Source organism: Schistocerca piceifrons, chromosome X (assembly GCF_021461385.2).
Source record: "Schistocerca piceifrons isolate TAMUIC-IGC-003096 chromosome X, iqSchPice1.1, whole genome shotgun sequence".
NCBI classification, from domain to species: domain Eukaryota; kingdom Metazoa; phylum Arthropoda; class Insecta; order Orthoptera; family Acrididae; genus Schistocerca; species Schistocerca piceifrons.
In genome coordinates this window covers 431,838,429-431,859,520 of record NC_060149.1, presented here as the reverse complement: position 1 = coordinate 431,859,520, position 21,092 = coordinate 431,838,429, and the positions used below count along the sequence as shown (strand labels likewise).

The following is a 21,092-nucleotide window of genomic DNA, read 5'->3' as shown; positions in this document are numbered from 1 at the left end:
CTTAGGTTTGATGACAGCTTCCACTCCCTCCCAGGCATACGTTCAATGTGGTGCTGGAGGGTTTCTTGGGGACTGGCAGCCCATTCTTCACGGAGTGCTCCACTGAGGAGAAGTATCGATGTCGGTCAGCGAGACCTGGCACGAAGTCGATTTTCCAAAACATCCCAAATGTGTTCTGTAGGATTCAGGCCAGGACTCTGTGCAGGCCAGCCCATTACAAAAATGGTACAAATGGCTCTGAGCACTATGAGACTTAACTTCTCAGGTCATCAGTCCCCTAGAACTTAGAACTACTTAAACCTAACTAACCTAAGGACATCACACACACCCATGCCCGAGGCAGGATTCGAACCTGCGAACGTAGTGGTCGCGCGGTTCCAGACTGTAGCGCCTAGAACCGCTCGGCCACCTCGGCCGGCCAGCCCATTACAGGGATGTTATTGTCGTGTAACAACTCCGCCACAGGCTGTACATTATGAACAGGTGCTCGATCCAGTTGAAAGATGCAATCGCCAATCCCGAATTGCACTTCAACAGTGGGAGCAGAAGGTGCTTAAAACATCAATGTAGGCCTGGGATGTGACAGTGTCACGCAAAACAACAAGGGGTGCAAGCCCCCTCCATGAAAAACAAGACAACACCATAACACCACCGCCTGCGAATTTTACTGTTGGCATTACGCACGCTGGCAGATGACGTTCACCGGGCATTCGCCATACCCACATCCTGCCATCGAATCGCAACATTGTGTACCGTGATTCGTCACTCCACACAACGTTTTTCCACTTTTCAATCGTCCAATGTTTACGCTCCTTACACCAATCGAAGCGTCGTGAGACTTATGAGCAGCCGCTCTACCATGAAATCCAAGTTTTATCACCTCCTGCCTAACTGTCATAGTACTTGCAGTGGATCTTGATGCAGTTTGGAATTCCTGCGTGATTGTCTTGATAGATGTCTGCCTATTACACATTACGACCCTGTTCAACTGTCGGTGGTCACTATCAGTCAACCGACGAGATCGGCCTGTAGGCTTTTGTGCTGTACGTGTGCCTTCACATTTCCACTTCACTATTACATGTTTATCAGTGTGGAAATCTCGCGTTCAGACGTATGTCACAAGTGTCACCCAATCACCTGACCACGTTCGAAGTCCGTGAGTTCCGCGGAGCGCCCCATTCCGCTCTCTCACGATGTCTAATGACGACTGAGCTCGCTGATATGGTGTACGTGGCAGTAGGCGACAGCACAGTGCACCTAATATGAAAAGCGCATGTTTTTTTTTGGGGGGTGCGGGGTGTCCGGATACTTTTAATCACACAGTGTATCTCCGCACATTGATACGCTAACATCTATACCACACTATCCACCAGAATCCACGGCAATATGACTAACCCAAATCAGTCTCACTAAAATGCAGTCGAATAATATCACACTGTCATGTCCCTGAAGAGCAAAACTTTTTTTTACTACACGATTAGTTAGCTGCAGAGGTCTGCACCAGTCTGATATATTGTCGAGCTCTAACTGGATGCAGTGCAATTCTTACAAATAGTTTCCTTCAGATAACTGGAAAATCTGCGAAGGAACGTTCTTTAGAAATTATCGAAGTGGTACTGGCTTAGAAGATATTAGGAAGTCTGAAAATAACAAATGAACTTTTCTCCCATGTTGATAGAGCAGAGGAAACCACGTGAGAAAAGGCGAGCTGCGTTTCGCACAGTTATTGTTTTCTATATGGTGGCTCCTTAAAGGTGTGGGCTGTGTTTGCGTGAAATGGACTGGGTCCTCTGGTCTAACTGAACCGATCATTGACTGGAAATGTTTATGTTCAGCTACTTGGAGACCATTTTCAGCCATTCATCAACTTCATGTCCCCAAACAAAGATGTAATTTTATGTATGACAATGCGCCTTGTCACCGGACAATTTAAAAAAAAATGATTTGGCCAGAAGATCGCCCGACATGGATCCCCTAGAACATTTATGGGACATATTCCAGAGGTCAGTTCGTGCAAAAAATCCTGCACCGCAACACTTTCATAGTTATGGACGTTTACAGAGGCAACAGGGCTCAGTTTTTCTGCCCAGGAATTCCAGCGACTTGTTGAGTCCATTCCATCTCGAGATGCTACAATATGCCTGGCAAAAGGAGGGTCGACACGATGTTAGGAGATATCCCGTGACTTTTGTCACCTCAGTATATTACGGGAGCAGCTTTATACAGGCTAGGCCGATGACAAAACGTAAAACCAAAATTTCAGGACGCATATCTCATATATACACTAATAGAAAAAATCGCCGCAACAAGGAGTAGTTCTTCGACATAAACAAAAGTTTGTATGTGTCTTTTTACATCTGAAATATGTTTTCTGTTCAAGTTTCACGCCAGTTTCATAAGAGAGGCGCTGGTAGCGCCACTATGAGAATGCAAATCAGGCTCGCTTTAAATACACGCTGTAACTGTCTTCCGCGTTATTTACCTCTGAGACTGTATGTGGTGAAATGGTGTTAGTCAATAATGTCTTTAAGGTGACAAAGACGCCATTATCAACAGCTCACTGGGTTTGGACGAGGCCGTGAGATAGTGCTACGAGTAGCTGGATGTTCCTTGGGCCATATTTCAGAAAGACTTGCCAGAAATTTAGCCACTGTACATGACTGCTGGCAGCTGTGCTCGCGGGAGTGTACGGTCACTAGAAGACTGGGCTCCGGACGGCCACATGGCACTACCTAGAGGGAAGTCCATCGTGTTCGGCGTGTTGTTCCGGTGCATCGCACTGCATGTGCAGAAGCAATCTGAACAGCAGTTGGCACCGCAGTGACACAACAGACTGTTACAAATCGGTTACTTCAAGAATAGCTCCAAGCTAAACGCCCTGTAGTGTGCATTCCACTGAACCACCAAACCACCACACATTACGACCCTCTTCAACTGTCGGTGGTCTCTGTCAGTCAACTGACGAGGTTGGCCTGTAGGCTTTTGTGCTGTACGTGTCCCTTCACATTTCCACTTCAGTGGACCTATGGATGTTCAGCAGTGTGGAAATCTCACGTTTAGACATATTACAGTAGTGACACCCTATCACCTGACCACGTTCGAAGTCCATGAGTTCCGGGGAGCGCTCCATTCCGCTCTCTCACCATGCCTAATGACTACTGAGCTATCTGATATGGAGTACGTGGCAGCAGGTGACAGGACACTGCACATAATATGAAAAGCGTATGTTTTGGAGGGAGGGGGGAGGGGGATCCGGATACTTTTGATCGCTTAATGTACGTCCATACTGAGGGTCTGTAGTCTCAGCGATTCATCAGTCACGTCATTGGTGATCACATGGAACTCAGGAGGGAAATGTGTACGCCGTCTGTTTTGACTCTGCAAATAGTAGCGGTGCTGAGTTTAGAGGCGAACAGTGTTTGAAATTTTTATTCTAGGATACAGACATGCCCCGTCGACGAATGCGTACTCTTGTTGGGCAACTTCATCCATTTGAACGGGATCGCATTGTGGGCCCGCGGGAATCTGGATGGACGTATCGACTGACTGCTGCACACGCTGGACACATTGGTGTGGCGCTGCTTTCGGCAGTGGTCTGTGCAACATTCGAACAGCCGTAGACCAGATTCTGGCCGCCCGCGTTGTACTCATGCAAGTCAATATCAACGCAATGTACGAGCAGCAGTGGCCGAGCGATCGCCGTCCCAGAGAAGAAATCGGGTGCATGTTGCACCTCCTGTGTCGCAAAGGACCAATGGGAAGCGTTCACTTGCAGCTGTGATAAGCTCACGTGAGCGTCTTACCACGCTACCGCTACATCACCAAACATGGCTACTCTGGTGTCATGAAAGAGTTGCTGAGTAGTGGAATGGTGCTGTGTTGTCTTCAGCGAAGAGAGCAGGTTCTACCTGTGTATGTGTGTCGGATATACACGCGTATGGCGTAGAGCTGATGAGCTGGCTATTTCAGAGTGCATTCGCCCTCGACACACAAATCCTAGGCTTTACAGTATGGGCGTCATCAGTGTCAACTCGTGGTCGCATTCGGTGTATCTGCAGGTTAAAGTAATCAGTACCCGTACGTTACACAGGTAGTATCCACGTGCCATTGCCTTTTCTTCGACAGGAAGGTGATGTGTTTTTTCAGCAGGACAATGCACATCCAGATACGCTCTCTGCGACACTACGTGCTCCTTATGGTGTACAACAACTGTCCTGGCCGGCAAGATCACCAGATGTGTCGGCAATCGATCATGTATGGGACACGATGAAGCAGGAACTTAATCGTTCTGCATAGCCTGCAAGAACTGTTGTCGCATTTCAACAAACGTTGCATGATGCTTGGACCGTCTATTGCAGGATGCCATTCGGCATCATCTTTATGATAGTTTGCATACCTGCGCTGCCGCCTTGGGGTGATTCTTTGGGCTCCCTGTACTGTAACATGCGTGTTTCATTTGGTCTAATGGCCGAGCGGTTCTAGGCGTTTCAGTCTGGAACCGCGCGACTGCTACGGTCGCAGGTTCGAATCCTGCCTCGGGCATGGATGTGTGTGATGTCCTTAGGTTAGTTAGGTTTAAGTAGCTCTAAGTTCTAGGGGACTGATGACCTTAGGAGTTAAGTCCCATAGTGCTCAGAGCCATTTGAACCACTTTTTCATTTGGTCTAAATTTGTTTTCACTTCTGCAATGATAAAATACCTGTCATATAAATGTCAATAAAATGATCTCGTCCTTGAGGGTGTTGCATCTTTTTCTGTCAGTGTATTTGTGTGTGAGGAGCGTCTCCCGAAAGTTGGGCCATACCTTGCTGCTACATCTTACATAAGAGTTTCCACAAGTAACATGGACTCACCGTAATATGTCAGCTGTTTTGAACAAAACAGTGTTTCTTCATAATTAATAATGCCTAAAGTAGACGAGTAGCATGATGAAGATGTACACAGTAATTAAAAGATATTACTTGTTCTTTTGATTTCCTGTCCTAATATTTGTTAAGTTAAGCAGAATAGTCTGGAGTAAATTCACTGGCAAGTAAACCGACAGAAGAGAGTAAAGGGAGTTGGGGATATTTGTACTAACTAAGATGGGTTAGTATGCAGCTTTAAGCAGGAAATTATGTTAACATTTCTCAAGTATGACATGAATATCGTGGACTTCCTATAATTTCCTGGTAATCTACGACAGTATTCTGCTACCTACCATCTCGTGCAAGGTGGGGGGTGAGTATATTAATAGTACTACTTTACACTCGCGTTATTTTATTCGTGGATGGTAGACGAGAAGGAAAGGTCACCACACGTCTCTAGTTTTATCATCATAGTCAGTATGCCAAATCTATATGGAATAATGTGGTATGATATTGTTCTCAATCGTGCACGCGTCCTCTGTCTCTACATCTACATCTACGTGAATACTGAACTAATCACATTTAAGTGCGTGGTAGAGGGTTCACCGAACCACCTTCACATTTCTCTATTATTCCAATCTCTTATAGCGCGCGGAAAGAATGAACACCTATATCTTTCCGCACGAGCTCTGATTTCCCTTATTTTATCGTGGTGATCGTTCCTCCCTATGTACGTCGGTGTAAACAAAATATTTTCGCATTCGGAGGTGAAAGTTGGTGATTGGAATTTCGTGAGAAGATTTCGTCGCAACGAAAAACGCCTTTCTTTTAACGATGTCCAGCCTAAATCCTGTATCATTTCTATGACCATCTCTCCCATATTTCGCGACAATACAAAACGTGCTGCCTTTCTTTGAACTTTTTCGATGTACTCCGTCAGTCCTGTCTGGTAAGGATCCCACACCACGCAACAGTATTCTAAAAGAGGACGGACAAGCGTATTGAAGGCAGTCTCATTAGTAGGTCTGTTACATTTTCTAAGTGTCCTGCCAATAAAACGTCTTTGGTTAGCCTTCCCCACAACATTTTCTGTGTTCCTTCCAAAAATGTTAAGATAAAGTCATTATGGCATCTGCGGTATATCGTTTTGTAGTATGAAGTTTTGTTTGTGAAAAGTGGACATCTCTTACTTTAGGTAGCATCAGGGATTTATATTCAAATGCATTTTTCCCCTTTAAGGAGAATAAATTTTTAAAAATTACTTAAGTCCCATAGTGCTCAGAGCCATGTGAACCATGTAAAAATTACTACGGTACCGTTGCAGGTGGGTCAGTGATAAAGCGTACAAATCTTTCTCATATGCAGTTAGAAAGTATACGGCACGAAGGTTGAAGATTCCCGCATTTCGCAAATACTGATGACACTTCAGACTAAGTTCCTCCATACTTTCGCATGGCCACAAAAGAAACATACAAACTTGTGGATTCTTTGTTTCAATCGGTCACCTAAAAGACCTACTGACGCTCATATTAAGATATAACATCGAAATATGCCCAGAAGGTCGTCATTAAGCGTTACCTGTCGTAATACTCGGATGATGCAATGCTGCCTCAGAGACACCTGTAGAGTCAAGCTGATGTGACGCACTCCTGAACTCACGGAAACAGGAAGGTTTTCAGTCATTAACAGCTCGAGAGCAGATAACAGAAATTATGAAAAAAATTCAGAACGAAGATAAGACGTAAATAATTAAAAGTATGAATACTGACTGGATAATTAGCACACGTTTGACTTACAGGTAGAAGCGGAACTAGCAGCATGAATTAAGATTACTCGGCGGTTAACTGTTTGCATGGATAACAGCTATTTAACGTATTTAGTATTACACAAGATAGCATATGTTCAGTGCTTTCTTTAAATGAAGATTTCCGATACTGTGTCCTTTACCTCGGTGGGTAGAACAGTTGTAAAATGGTAGTTTATCTAACGTGTCTTTTACTTACTACTGCAGGCTTACTGCCAAACTATGTGCTGTTTTAGAGGTATTTAACACTATTTCGGGTTCCCACAGACAATCTTCGAGCATAGAATGCTTGTAACTGTCCTCGTGAAAAACTGAGAATACGACTAAGTAGATTTGAAAACCTGAAACAAGTTACTGTGGAAACGAAATGGATGCACAAACTTGTCATGTGCTGCACTAAAATTTTCATTGGCAAACTAATTTTTAAAAATTCCAAATTTGTTAAGTTTCGCAACAATGCGAGCTGTGTATCAAAGAAGTCCTCATTATGTTTCCACAAGTGGTTTCGAAATCTAAATGATCTTAATTGACATGCGTAGAGCATTTTTCTTCGCGAACTGATAGTTGTTCCACATCCTATTAAAAGAGGACGCAAAGTTACATCTTCGCGATAGTCGAACTTAACGACAAATTATGATGGAGACTTGGCTGAATTTAATTAGAATGTAGGCAGTAACTGACGCTGGCCTATCTTGAGGAAACCATCCGGGCACGCACTTTAAGTGAAACAGTGTGTCAGGAGTTCTTTTGCCCATCGCTCCTCCAGAACACTATCCAGTGTCGCAACCGCACCACCACTTCCCTGTTACGTTGGTGGCACGAAAATTTTGTCTCTTTCCAAAACGCAAAAAGTTTTGAATTTTAATACAATAAGCAGCAACGTTAAAAATAGATCGTAACTCTAAAACTGACCACGTTTCGCCATCAATGACGAAACCCGTAACACATTTAAATTGCGAGAATGAATTTTCATACTACAGAGGAGTGTGCACCGATATGAAACTTTCTGGTAGTTTAAAACTTTGTGCCGGCCAGGGACTAGAGCCTGGGACCTAAGTCTCGCGCAGGTAAGTGTTCTGTTGACTGGGCTATCCAAGCCGACTCACTAACCGCCTAAGGCTGTGTGGACGGATCGTGAGTCTTGTTTGGATGATCAGTCGGTAGGGCACTTGTCTAAAAAAGGCAAAGGTCCAAGGTTCAGGTCCCGGTCCGACGCACAGTTTTAAACTCCAGGAAGTTTTATATATAAATTGTTTTGCAGTGGTTGGCATAAATATTTAACATGAAGATCTTGGGACCAACAGCTGTCTTCACAAACCCACACTGTCCCAGTTCTCTGACATAATGCATACCATCCCCATCACCTGTTCGTAGTGCGAGACTTCAGTTTATCATGTTGGACTAACCAGAAAAGTTGTGATGGTCGGACATCGGCCTAGTGAATTACGTATTGCGTATATTCTAATGTACGTTAAGTGCAGTGGTTTCTAATTATCTTCGGATATTACTTATCAAATGGTAACGATCATCAGCATGAACTATTCTTGAACGATCACTATTCTGTTCACGTTGAGTGAAAATAGTTTCAATGCATATTACCAAAAATAATCAGAAGACTTCCAAATGTCTACTATCTTTAGGGGGAAATTCCCTGTCGTTACAACGCCCCATTTGTGAGTGTTCACACAATCTTGTGACAGGTGGCACCATCTCTTTTCAGCAGAAATCAAATAACGAGAAATGTCAGTATTATCAGACTCTAAGATGATATATGTTTCACAGTGCAACTTTATGTGCTTCACGACATCGTAATTTCTCTCCACTTCCTTTAGGACAAGAGACTAATAAACCCGTAAAAACCTTACGGATTGTCATACTATCGTCGAATTGGTTGTATAGAATGGATTTTTAGCATTTTTGATCCGCTAATTGAAGTTGTCTTTTCTTTGACATTAGTATTACGGCAAATGCCTTGGTAAGTTGCTGTCTGAAGAAATTATGTACATGGATCGGAACATGTGCTGCAAGAGAATCTGTTAACTCTGAGACGCAACTGTTTGCAGGAAGCTTTACAAACCAGAATTGAAAATATTTTCTATTCTGAGAACATAATTGCTTAGATTAGGTCCATATTTCCAATCACTGATATTTATCCGTATTACACCTGTGCAGATCAGTTTGTCACTTTGTGTAGGGCATCAAGGAAGGGAAAACTGGAGTAAACAGAGCAGCGATGCATTCCGCACGAGTGTTTCAGTTATTATTGAGAGTGAAAAGGTTAAAAATGCTACGCAGTCGGCTTTGCTACAAGCTCCAGCAATGCGTAATAATATCTCACGGTGACCTTGGACAACATGATGTCGGCCTGTGTGCGTATCTATCTATCCTGAACGTGGCACGAGCCGCATGCAGCATAGTCTACCAAAACAACTGTTACAAAACACTAACACTACCATTACGTGACTAGCATATCATTCTTATTAACAAATTCAATACGTGATCGTTTGATCTATGGGAGCTATTTATTTAAGTGTGAACATTTAGACGACAAAAATGCAGAGTATTAATTTGTAGGTGGGTTGTAATTTTGTCATAACTGGATTCCAAATCATGAGATAAGAACAAACATTCAACACAGCTAGAAGCAAATTTTATTAATGAAATAGACGAATACTAACTTCGCGATGATAGCATGCTGAAGAACAGGGTTATTACAAATGATTGAAGCGATTTCACATCTCTACAATAACTTTATTATTTGAGATATTTTCACAATGCTTTGCACACACATACAAAAACTCAAAAAAATTTTTTAGGCATTCACAAATGTTCGATATGTGCCCCTTTAGTGATTCGGAAGACATCAAGCCGATAATCAAGTTCCTCCCACACTCGGCGCAGCATGTCCCCATCAATGAGTTCGAAAGCATCGTTGATGTGAGCTCGCAGTTCTGGCACGTTTCTTGGTAGAGGAGGTTTAAACACTGAATCTTTCACTTAACCCCACAGAAAGAAATCGCATGGGGTTAAGTCGGGAGAGCGTGGAGGCCATGACATGAATTGCTCGTCATGATCTCCACCACGACCGATCCATCGGTTTTCCAATCTCCTGTATAAGAAATGCCGAACATCATGATGGAAGTGCGGTGGAGCACCATCCTGTTGAAAGATGAAGTCGGCGCTGTCGGTCTCCAGTTGTGGCATGAGCCAATTTTCCAGCATGTCCAGATACACGTGTCTTGTAACGTTTTTTTCGTAGAAGAAAAAGGAGCCGTAAACTTTAAACCGTGAGATTGCACAAAACACGTTAACTTTTGGTGAATTGCGAATTTGCTGCACGAATGCGTGAGGATTCTCTACCGCCCAGATTCGCACACTGTGTCTGTTCACTTCACCATTAAGAAAAAATGTTGCTTCATCACTGAAAACAAGTTTCGCACTGAACGCATCCTCTTCCATGAGCTGTTGCAACCGCGCGGAAAATTCAAAGCGTTTGACTTTGTCATCGGCTGTCAGGGCTTGTAGCAATTGTAAACGGTAAGGCTTCTGCTTTAGCCTTTTCCGTAAGATTTTCCAAACCGTCGGCTGTGGTACGTTTAGCTGCCTGCTTGCTTTATTCGTCGACTTCCGCGGGCTACGCGTGAAACTTGCCTGCGCGCGTTCAACCGTTTCTTCGCTCACTGCAGGCCGACCCGTTGATTTCCTCTTACAGAGGCATCCAGAAGCTTTAAACTGCGCATACCATCCCCGAATGGAGTTAGCAGTTGGTGGATCTTTGTTGAACTTCGTGCTGAAGTGTCGTTTCAGTGTTATGACTGACTGATGTGAGTGCATTTCAAGCACGACATACGCTTTCTCGGCTCCTGTCGGCATTTTGTCTCACCGCGCTCTCAAGCGCTCTGGCGGCAGAAACCTGAAGTGCGGATTCAGCCAAACAAAATTTTATGAGTTTTTTTACGTATCTGTAGTGTGTCGTGACCATATGTCAATGAATAGAGCTACAGTGAATTTATGAAATCGCTTCAATCATTTGTAATAGCCCTGTAGTTGTTTGCTTCCATTTACTTAAGGATACATTCTTTTAGAACTAATAGGAGTATTCTAAGAAACAAATACTTCTGTAAACATCAGGAGCAGATGAAATAGCTTTTCGTTGACACACTTCTAATAATTTACTAAGCTTTAGTGGATTTTCGTGTCAGCGTGTTAATTACTAACATTACAGTAATTTCAGTGCTGGCTCTGTGGAAACCTGTTTCATCATTAAATGAATATGAAATCGTTTTTCAGTTTAATTCTTGAGAATGGTACAGAGCAGCTGAAAAATTTACATATTGTCACTAACAACAGCGTACAGGTTTTATTTAAAAGACCACCGACAATGATGTGTTGTGAGGAACAACAGACTTCATTTTTTCGAGCGAGTACCACAGTCTGGAAATTCATTATTCCGGCACTGTGGGGTGTCGAAGTTAGAGAACGATGGATTCAAAGCTTCTTCGCATTATGTTTGGTTACGAAACCCATTAGCCACCTATGTAAAAGTTTGTCAAGGACAGCAGCTGCGAGATAGCTTACTGTGTGGAGCAGGACAATAAACTGTTCCGTTTTCAGGATGATATCCATGTACACAAATTCATGTTCTAGTCACTGTAGAGGCTCACAGCTAGAGCACGATACAGGTTTGCTGATGAGTGAGTGATCCTCATTTTGTTTAGAAACGCAACAAGAATGTCACACTGTGCAGTACGTTACAAAGAGGTTCAAAATTCTGATCGCCAACTTTATTTAAGGGTGAACTTCGGCGATATATACAATCGTCAGCCTAGTTTGAGGTTATCTTCTTCACTGTGTGGAGCTTTTGTTGCGTTTCTTACGAAATGTGGAAAGCCATAAATCCAAACTGTTCTCTAGCTCCAGCATGGCAGACTCGCCATGAACAGCTCGACATTTGACTACAAGGATGTGGAGATCAACCTAAAACACTCAGGAGGGTTGAGTAGCAGTCCATCGATCGTCAATCCGGCGCGAAATTTATCTATGGTTGAGGCTCAGTTCCCCGCCTCCTAATCTATGAAAAATATTAACACTAGAGTTTCAAATACCACATTTCACAGTGCGTTCCAGCTCAACGTCTTTCATATGCAATGCACTCCGACATTTGATTGCAGAAGAATTTCCTTCGGTTGCAGATGTTTTAAACACTCATTTTCGAGCGGCATCATTGTGGGTATGAGGCTTCATCTTTGTGTAAATATAAAGTACATGTGTGCCTTGTTCACTGAGATATCAGGGTAGCATGGTTCTATTCTGGCATACTACTGTATGATGTGTTCTACGTATATCTCTCACTTCATGCTCTCGTTAACTGGACTGTATTACAGCTTAACATATTACTAAATGAAAATCTCCCGCAAATTTTTTTCCGTCAGTACGTAAAGACTAATCTCAGGAGCAACGGTAGCAACGCTGATACGGTCTTCACAAAGACTGATTCACAGGGAAGATTTGTGTATACAAGGTGCTCTAGAAGGAATGATCAGTGTTCAGGAACATGATAGGAACGATTATTCGAAGCAAAAACGTCTAGTAAACATACCTCTAGAATGCATACCTTAAGAGAGATGAGCACTTACTCAGCAGAACAGATGTGTTTGTCAGTAGCGAAGGTGACCAAGTGCTCACAGCCTTTAAGGTAATGTACTCCTATTTTACAGCCCATGTTTACTAGACGATGTTGCTTTTTTGTTCAGCAGAAGAGAGATGTTTCACAATAGCAATGATGGACAAGTCCTCATAGCTCTCGAGGTATGCATTTTACATCCCATGTTTACCCCACTCTTTTTCTTTGTACGATCGTTCCTGTCATATTTGTGAATATTGAGTATTCCTCCTGGGACACCCTGTATGATCTATCAGCACTACGACAGACATCCTGGTTGCCCTTGCGAAGCTGCGGCGTGTAGCTGGTTCAATACTACTGATTTATTTTACTTAACTTCACTGCGAACCATTCATGTGCATTTCCATGGACAGTTGTAAGGCAAATTTACTTTCGTATTTCTAATCTCTGTGAAATCACAACTTTCCACGTTACTCTCATTTACATTTTACAGAACACTATAATAGATGGAAGTGCGAGATGCGACATTAAAATTATGCGACGAGCGACAGCTAATTATGTTAGTATCGTGTGTTACTTGAAAAGAAATCTGAAAACTCTTAACAGTTTATTTGGACGGATGCAGTGAGATAAATGGTAATGATCTCAACATAAAATTAGCTCTTACCGTTCCGAAATCAAATAGCTGTGACGTAACGACCATCACCGACAGAAAACCTTGCTTTCATTTGTTCGAATTTGTCTGTGTTTTTCGCGGTACTGAATAAATGCAAAGAGGAAGGCTTGTAAAACTATTATATACTTAAAGTTTTTCCCAACTATGCTATCGTAAGTACTGCCTCATACCGAAATGACGGCGATGTGAAGAAATAAAGCTAAGATCGCACAGAAACCAGTGTTCGACAGACGTGATTCAGTGACAGATGAAACTCGCTGGCCTCGACTTACGTACGCTCCAACAACCGCAATAGTAGGGATTGTGATGAAACTACGGAAAATCACTGGAATCGATGGAAGGCACTTACTGCTCATTGAGCTTCGGACCAGCCCTAGTCGTATTACTAACTATTTTTTCTGTAGTACAGCCCAGTATTTCTTCCAGTTTCCATTGCAGATGTGATATCAAATTATATTACTTCCTCTTATACGAAAAGACAGTTCAGTTTTTCATATTCGTCAAGAGTTTGGAACGAATAAATATTCAGGGTGGTCAGAAAGAGTCTGGAAAACTTGTAAGGGTGATGCAGAGGTGTTGTGATTAGACATAATTTTTAAGAAAAAAGTTGTGCCATTTCCGAGTTAATTAGCATTGTAGTTAACCAATCAGGCTTTTGAACGACAAATTCAAGCGGCCCGCCAGATAAATTAGTGTCAGTCTTTCTCATAGCTCAAATGATTGCTCACAAGACTCCTCAGCCTTTAGGTCGGTTTCGATCTTTACTACCGTCCCATGTCCAGTTTTTGTATCGCTTTCCTGTTGGGTTTTTGGGAAACGAAACGAAGAACACGTCTGGCGAAGCCGTCTTTGGTCTATGGCCGACCGCTTGAATTTGTAGGCCGAACGACCTGATTGATTCAATGGTAATTAACTCGGAAACGATGCAACGTATTGAATTTGTTCCTCAATTATTTCTCAGCCCAAAATACTCTGCAACACCCTTACAAGCTTTTCAGACTGTTTGTGTCCAGCCTGTACATACAGTGTGGATCACCTAAAGCTAGCACCGCAAAAATTGCGGAAATGGAAAGTGCTACTGATGTGCACTTTTCGCAGAATGGGTAGATAGTCGGGGCTCTTATAGTTAGCTAATCATCAGAATGTAATGACACTTAGGAAGTGTATTTTTGTACAAACATATACTTTTTTTAAAAATTGAACGATGACTATTGATAGTAACAAACTAAAAGTATGGTAAATTAGAATGTCACTGGTGTACGTTTGCAGGATTCTAGTGTGAGGCGTTTACGAGGTATCGTATGATGAAAAGTTTCCACAGCGACAATTGTTTATGGCATTCAAGCTACGTAGTTGCTACATACGATGTTGTTATGTTTGCTTACAGTGCGCTTGTGTATTCCTTGAGTTCATTGCGACTTGCTGGTCAGTCATGCGCGACAGACCAAGCAGCTGTGAGTGGACGATGGGATTTACCAATGAAGAAAAGCCGACATGCTCATGGTGTATGGAAAGTGTAGGAAGAATGCAGTTCGTTCTTGTACGGTGTATGAGGCAAGATATCCCAATAGTCGTCAACCATCTCGGCAATTATTTATCAAACTCTTCAACCAGTTACGTGAAGGTGGGAGTGTAACACTTAGACAACGTAACAGAAGGAAACAAGTGGTGACAGAACAGGGGCAGATGATCAGCACGTTAGCTCCCGCGCAATGGTAAAGGGAAGTTGCATGAGTCAGGCAAGTGTCCTACGCATTCTCCATCGAGATAGGTTCCATCTCTGTTACATCTCTCTCCATCAAAAACTGCATGGAAACGATTATGAGAATCGTGTTAAGTTCTGTACATGGGCATGAAGACACTATACTCTAGATGTATCATGTACCTCGTTTAGTCATGAAGCCACATTTGCCAACCATGGCCAGATAAAACGCCGAAACATGTACTATTGGTCTGTTGACAATCAACGTTGGCTTCGTCAGACTGAACGTCAGCGTTAATGGAGTGTAAACATGTGGTGTGGGATAGTCAACCACCAGCTTGGAGGCCAGTTTTTCATAGACGGAATACTGAACGTGAACAAGTATCGGAGCCTCCTAACAGACTACCTTCCACGGGTGCTACAAGACGTTTCTCTGCAGACTAGGAGGAACCTGTAGTACCAACATGATAGCTGTCCAACCCATAGTGCACGAAGTACTACAGCATGTCTTCAAGAATTGTTTCCATATCGTTAGATTGGACGCAGAGGACCTGTGCCTTGGCCGGCCTGGCCCCCGGATACAACGCTTGTAGACATTTTTTTGTAGAGCAAACTGAAGGACGCTGACTACGAGGACATACCAATTACACCCGATGAGAGACGTATTACTGCAGCTTACTCTGACATCCCCGCTGAAATGCTAACAGGTATGCAGCAGTGATTCCATAGCAGACTGAAAGCGCACATTGCCGCTGCCGTTGGTCATCTTGAACACAACCTGTGATGGTCAGTTGTCTCTTTGGAAATTTGTGGTACAGTCCTATGGGACCGAACTACCGAGGTCATCGGTCCATACGCTTACACACTACTTAATCTATGCTAAACTAACTTACGCTAAGGACAACGCACACACCCATGCCCGAGGGAGGACTCGAACCTCTGACGGGGGCAGCCGCGCGAACCATGGAAAGGTGCCCAAGACCGCTCGGCTACCCCCCGCGGCAGTTGTCTCTTTAATGGTCATAATACACATAACTAGAGTATGCACTTTAGTGTGTGCTGCCACCAGTATTGTACAAGTGTGGGTGTGGGAACTTTTCAAAATACTATATCTCGTAAATGACTCGCGCTAGAATCCTGCAACAAACACTACTGACATCCTAATGTACCCTACTTTTAGTCTGTTAATGTCAATAGGCGCTGTTCCATTTAAAAAGTGTATGTTTGCACAAAAAGTACACTTTCTAAGTATTATTACTACTATTGATTGGCTAACAATATGAGCCCCTAACTACCAGTCCATTATAAAAAAAAACGCACATCAATAGCATTTTCCATTTCGCAATATTTGCGGTGCACGTTTTAGGTGAATCACCCTGTGTACATTTTAGGGTGGTTCCACCACCTATCCTTGTGAACTTGCGACATAGCATACACTTCAGTGCTGCAAAGGGGACTTTCTTTGTCACCATCTGGGCATAAGTTCTCCGAACTTCGCACACGCTGTAGTGTCCGAAGTGGTCAGCAATCTTCATTCAAGTAACCTCTTCCTAGTCTCGACACACGCAGCTGACCAAACATTGTCCGAAAGTAGTCCGCCCAAACATACATCCAGTAATGGGAAACGGACTGTATTTCAACCTAACGACTGCATCCAGGAATTGGAAGGTCAAATCATTAGAATGATTCACATCTCTACTGATGTACCTATACAGAAGTCTTCTTGGCTACTAAGAAGACAACGTGGTCCTCCATGGTGTTTAGAGTGTCGCATTGCAAACAGAGACAGATTTGCGGCTCTGCAGAAGTTGAAACCCAGACTGTCTTGAAATACAGTACCTTTGGCATAACGAGATAGAAATATCAAGAATAAGGAGAATAAAAAAGAAACAGCTGAACTGATTTAACCATTCTAATATATCAACATGTATAAGGCCATTGTGTGGACTTAAGAGAAAAGTGGCAAGTACTTAATAGGCACTGGAACGGAGACTGTGACCCCTAACCAACCAAGGACATCTCGGCTATACCATGGAGTAATTCGCTCTAGTTGCCTCCTTAGCTACTGCCGTGTACTTGTTCAAAAGTGCGGTTTGTACTCAGTTGCACCAATGAACAAGTATACAACCATTTTTAATGAGGGAGATGATGCAGCCTTGTCCTTAGCAGGTGACCCGACTGTTAAAAAGTCACATCATATTGCCATAGCAGGAAAGTTAACGAAATTTTCACCGCAATTTTTAACCTGCATGGGCAACAGGATAATTTCTCCATGCATTGAGGAAGCTGACTCGTTCCACTTCATTTCCACAAACTAAACTAAGCTATTTGTAGATGGGAAATGCCATAGTGGCTAAGTAGCTGTCGTAGTGTTGGCCTCACCAACTACTTGTTAACGACACTGGAGTGCCTTATAAACAGCCACGCTGTCTACATCTAATCCAGACAGATGTTTTAGTCGCTCTCAGTGTAGGTTCAGGAGATTTAATTCTACCGTTGACAACCCTCTCCGTTGGAGGATATTTCCTGCTGAAACATCACTTAATAGTAATTATCTTCGATCCTGAGAAAGTTTCTGGGAAGTATATCATCATCCGACACCTCAATTCACGGAGCTTCCGAGGACTTCTTCATATGTTTTGCAGTTTTTCCTCTCTGCATATTATTTGAAATACGAAGTAAGTCATGTACTGTCTGATAGCTTTGATAATAAAACCATGTCCCCCAAGACCCATATAGCGTTTTTTATTTGTGAACGCTTTTTCAATTTGTAGCTCACATTCCAGCCATGCGGCAAGCACGGATCCGCTGCGGGTAATATTAGGAGGCTGAAAGGAAAGATAAGGAAAAGATGATTTAAGTTTTCCGCAGAAAAGTTTTCGTTTCAGCAGTTCCGAAACACATAGATCGAACGAATTTCCATCGTTCTCCCGCTAACAACGACTCTTAATAGAATTTCTGCAAGACGATCTTTTAGAAAAAGGGTTTGTCAAAATTGTATATTTGACGTCAACGTTTAACTCTACCAGGCTTGCTGGAAGGCTCTTAATTGTTTTAGATGCGACTAATTTTAAAAAAATAAAGTATTTCAAATATAACTTTTTGATCTTTGCTTTATAATGTGTTAGACAAGCACCATAATTATAAAATTGTTTATACAGATGGGTAACATCAGGATTACCGTCTTGGCTGCCCAAGCCGAGTTGTACACGATCCTGAAGCCACTGGAACACATGAGGCGCGACCGAAGGAAGAAGTTTCTAATTTGCTCAAATTCCCTTAGCGCACTTCAACAAATGTACTTAGCAGCCAGCCACACGTTTTGTAAGCCTTCCCTACTTAACACATTTATTACTTTTTCATAAGGTTTAACATCTGACAGAGACAGTGAAATCCATATATCTAATTACCCTAAATTTCTATCCCTCTGTTGTATGTGAACAAGATTTCAAAGTGTTGATGAAGTTGAAAAGTATTCAGAGACAGTGGACAGACATTTATTTCGCTTGATAAAATGGCAGAGTTCATTCGAGAGATTCTGGGGTGAAAGTAGTTCGGCTGTAGCTTCAAATCAGCAACGCTGCTTATAATACGAACTCCATCAGGTACTGGGAATAAGCTACCAGAAACAAATGACCATATAAAAAAGTAAAAACGTAAGTCTTTCAGAAAGGACAACGATGCTAAATTGTACATGAGAAGCTTAAACAAGGGGAAAGTTGTGGAGAAGATAGTCGACTGTGCTGGGAAGCCGCAGAATCAGTGAGGCGCATTTGCAGAGTGTCTGGGTGTCTCGTTACACAACTGCTCGGTGGTCGTGGGGAGCCGCTAATCGGCTGTTGGTTAATGAAGGAGGACACGGGGTGCATCAGTGCTGCTGCCATCTCCCTTTTGCTCACAGTATTCGCCGCTCGAGATCCGCCAGCCAGAGGAGCACCGCGGACGACAGTAACCTGGAGTGAAGTCGCGGAAGTTGGAGAAGCCGTACTAACGTTAGACGCCATCATGCAGCGCTGTCGAAGCCAAAATAGCATTAAATGTTACGAGGACGCAAAACTAGCTCTGCTTTCTGACGGTGTCTTTACCACTCTTCGTAGATGAGGGATAATGAAAGAACACCTTTTCGCCAAAAATACATGCTCTGTTAACAACTGAAGAATGCAATAGGCATTCCGAGCATGAGGTAAAATATTGAATCTATTATCAATGCGTAACACCAACAATAGTATACGGGGCTTCAATTCTAAACCTGTGGCACCAACTAGCCGAAAACAGTAGCTTTCTATAAAGAGGTAAATAATGTGTTCACCACAGCCCAAGCTCTTGCGCAGCCAGTTTTCCTTTTTACTCCTTTCATACATGCATTCGCACGCTTATGGTGACCGTAGCAGATGAAACTGGACAGGTTTGAAGAATAGATGTGTGAAGAGTACGTACGCTAACCATAATTACGAGGACGTACGATTTCAGTAGTGGCTTTAAGTGAACTTCGCTCTATGAACCAACGCTGTTATTGATGTAAAGTAATTTTCACTGCCGGCCGGAGTGGCCGAGCGGTTCTAGGCGCTACAGTCTGGAACCGCGCGACACTACGGTCGTCGGTTCGAATCCTGCCTCGGGCATGGATGTGTGTGATGTCCTTAGGTTACTTAGGTTTAAGTGGTTCTACGTTCTAGGGGACTGATGACCTCAGAAGTTAAGTCTCATAATGGTCAGAGCCATTTGAACCATTTAATTTTCACATGACACTTGACAACAAAGAGGGCGTACTTGATATTACCTTGTCACTTCTCTTCGTCAACTTCAAGATACTGTAACTTTGCTAATATTTCGGCACTTAAGTCTCCCCCACAGAATCTACAGAAGTGTATCCTGAAGTTATCGTGTATTTCCCTTTTTGCTGGCGAGTTGACTTGAGCCTGACACGGGAGGCGCATACGTGTCTATTGTACGCATCAAGAACGGTGAAATGTAGATGAGATGTAAAGAACTCTTTGTCACAAAATTCCTAGAAAAAATCCCTAAAGTCATGTCGAACGTACTGAAGTTTCCCGGAATGTTTGGGATTTCTCTGAAAGTTTATATCATTTCCAGTAGCTCATTGAGAGAAATGTTAATTTAGAAGTGTGTTCTCGCAGTTTTAGTAGCACCCAGCTATTGCAAACGTTTAAAAAACAAAATTTTCCAAGAAAATTCTATAACGGTATATCAATAATCGACTTAAGCAATCAATTTTAGTAAAATTTAGTGCCATGTGTCGACATCCAACGTTGGTACTTATAAACATATTATAGTGGGCTCATATTTAAGTTGGAATAATAAAATAGTTCATCAAGCAGTTTAAACCACAGCTGCGGAGATCAAAACACCATTAACATAGTTTTACTTTGAGTAAGTGAAACATCTTTCTGAATGTATACACAAAGTGTGCGACTAATAATCTTGGGACCGTAATTCTGTTGTATAGCTTGATTAGGTGTTTTTCGCCCCGAGGGATGGTAATGGAATGGGAGCGATCAAATAATAGTGGTCCTACAGAAGAGTCCTGGAAAAATACACGTTTCCCAACAGAATAGCATGATGATACACTGCATCCAAAAAGCAGAAGTAGGTTCAGATTTGGCTTCGGACGTCAGTTTTCGACCCTACGCAGACAGAGGCACCGTCTTCCAGAGATGGAGACACACTCTTTCGCTGGGACTCGCGTATGTTTACGCCGCTCACCTGTGAGGTGTGCTCCAGTGGCGAGTCTTGCGTCCGCCAAGCCGCGAGGTCGACGCCGCACTGGCCCGCAACGCGCACCGCTGCTCACAAAATGCACGCGGCGGGGGGGAGCGTCCTTGTTTCGCCTGCCCCTTCCTCCGCCAGAGAGCGCTGCTGCCGCTGCCGTCGACTCTCCGGAAGGTTGTCGCGCGTCCTTACGGGCGGTCGCAGCTTCCGCCCCTACACGCTCACGAAAGAAAGCGGTGTCGCCTCGGTAGCAATGTGACCGGCTGGCTGTTAGCTTCGGTGCTTAGCGATGCGTTCACTACATCAACATCTATGTTTAAGTGTGTGGACAGAAGGTATTTCATGCACCATTGTCGCTTCCCACCTTTTCTGTTCTAGTCGTGAATGGTCTGCGGGAAGGACCACTGTTGGTAAGTCTCTGTGCCTACTCGACTCTTCCATTTTACGTTTGTGATCTTTCCGAGCAAAAGAAATATATTTTTGAAAAAGATTCCGATTAAGAAAATCGATGACAGATTCATTATGAAGTTCTTTTTGAAGTCTGTAAAACTAAAGGAGCATACGGCCAGTCGTTATGGTATACATTTCCTGCGTCTGCTATAGCAGTACTTCGGGCTGCTGGTTGTTTACGCCAGTGGCCGCAAGTTCAGAGTAGACGATAGAGGGCAGTCTCCTGCCTCACAGCCGGAAGAGGAGTGAAAGCGGTTTTG

General features: G+C 43.2%; 1 protein-coding gene across 1 annotated transcript in view; it reads right to left on the bottom strand.

Annotated features, from left to right (window-relative positions):
- LOC124721855 (elongation of very long chain fatty acids protein AAEL008004) overlaps window positions 1-20,437 on the bottom strand; it is a 142,601-nt gene extending 122,164 nt beyond the window's left edge. Inside the window, exon 1 of the mRNA XM_047246989.1 lies at window positions 20,377-20,437. The gene's annotated coding sequence lies outside the window, so the exon portion shown is untranslated. The remainder of the gene's footprint in view (window positions 1-20,376) is intronic.
- Window positions 20,438-21,092: the final 655 nt, after the last annotated feature.